The sequence below is a fragment of the Theobroma cacao genome, chromosome 10 (assembly GCF_000208745.1).
Source record: "Theobroma cacao cultivar B97-61/B2 chromosome 10, Criollo_cocoa_genome_V2, whole genome shotgun sequence".
In the NCBI taxonomy this organism is placed as follows: Eukaryota; Viridiplantae; Streptophyta; class Magnoliopsida; order Malvales; family Malvaceae; genus Theobroma; species Theobroma cacao.
The window spans coordinates 9,977,243-9,978,889 of NC_030859.1; the positions used below are offsets into that span (position 1 = coordinate 9,977,243).

The window sequence follows — 1,647 nt, forward strand, 5'->3', positions numbered from 1 at the left end:
CTGCTAAAAATGTAGTAAGTGAGTACAAAACATGTAATTCATAATCAAAAATAAGTTTAAACATCTAAAACCTTCATTTAAAATGAAATTACAATTATTTGAATATAATAAAATATTCAATAAAATATTCTATTTTCTTATAAAATAATATTTATAAAGTTATCGGTAAATAATTTTTGTAGCGTAAAAGCTAAATAAATTCATACATACTGTAATACAGTAAGCCAAAGTATTTAACTTAATTTACAATGACCAATGGGCCCCCGAATAACCAAAAATAAGAAAAAACTATGAACCTACAGTTTGGAGGATGCAAACCCAATGGTAGCCTCGATGAAATCAGCTATCTACAACCTATTCTGAGCCTGAAATGGATGGAAATGAGGGTGTTGAGATTATAAAATCCCAGTGAGTAAATAGACATCATTCAAAATATCTAAAGTCGAGTTAAAGGAGACGATTAAAATATTCCATCTCAATATGTATTTCATAACATAAATATTCATTTCATTTAAATAATCAACATGGCTTATGAGTATCTTAAAAGCTTGGCTCCTGCCAAATTCATTCTCGGGAATACCTTGGCCGAGGCATTTAACCGAGTCCGCCAAGGCTGTTAAAAAGTTCGTATACACGTAAACATGTTTTTATTTTAAAAACACAGTCGTTCCTTGGCGTTAGCGGAGTTCATCATCACGAGGTGGTTCGGCGTGACATAAACTCTAACCATACCTCAGGAGATACCTTACGCTCCTCTCCGACCGAGGTACATATATAACCGGATTTCGTGCCCTTTAAAAAGGCTGGTCCACAGAACCAGCCCACTGCAGCCAGCTAAACCCACCATACAATAAAATTTTAACAGCATGACATGACTAATATTATACTACCCATCCTGTAAATATAAAACAGAACAATTCATACAGTTAACAAATCACAATTCCAGCCAGTCATGCCAACACATTATCATAAGCCATCAATTAGAATAAAAAATTACAACACATCAAGTGGTCTCCAGTTACTCTATTTTCAAAGCCATCATTCGATTTTAAGATAATTTATAAAATCTTTTCATTTAAACACATTTTGTTTGTAAAACCTAAAAATTAACCATTTAAACTCATTTTCCATAAATTTCACAAAATTCAATAAAAAGACCACTTTAGATAATTAAAATGATGATAAGGTTACTCACTATTTCAGGAGTCGAATTTCTAGAGTACTCTGACTACCGATCCTCGGGTACAATTTCTTTGCCCTTAGTAAAGGATTCACCACCTATACATCATACGTGACACAAATTTCAATAATTTGTGTAAATTTATCATAAACTATTTCAAGCTCTATAAATCTATATGAATGCACGAAATGTGATGCAAAATGTCCGAATAGCCGTTTAAATACGGTATTCGACCTAATTCGCACTATTCTCAATGTAATTGGGTAAAACCTCCAATTTAACTCCAAATCGATTTCTTTCACTTTCTACACTCCAATTATACTTAAAATACCTCAATGACTGTGAATATGATTCAATTTATCAGTCCGAACCATAAATCGCACATGTCTATACATTAGGTAAAAATTCAGATTTTCATGCCAAAATTTCCCATTAAATTTCTAGCCTCACCAGTCATTAAATACCAC

At 32.4% G+C, this 1,647-nt stretch overlaps 1 long non-coding RNA gene across 1 annotated transcript in view; it reads right to left on the reverse strand.

Moving 5' to 3' along the window:
* Positions 325-1,647, reverse strand: part of LOC108663683 — a 1,672-nt gene continuing 349 nt past the window's right edge. The window contains exons 2-3 of the long non-coding RNA XR_001929691.1: positions 1,196-1,278; positions 325-365 (exon numbers count right to left, since the gene is read on the reverse strand). This is a non-coding gene — a long non-coding RNA (uncharacterized LOC108663683). The remainder of the gene's footprint in view (positions 366-1,195; positions 1,279-1,647) is intronic.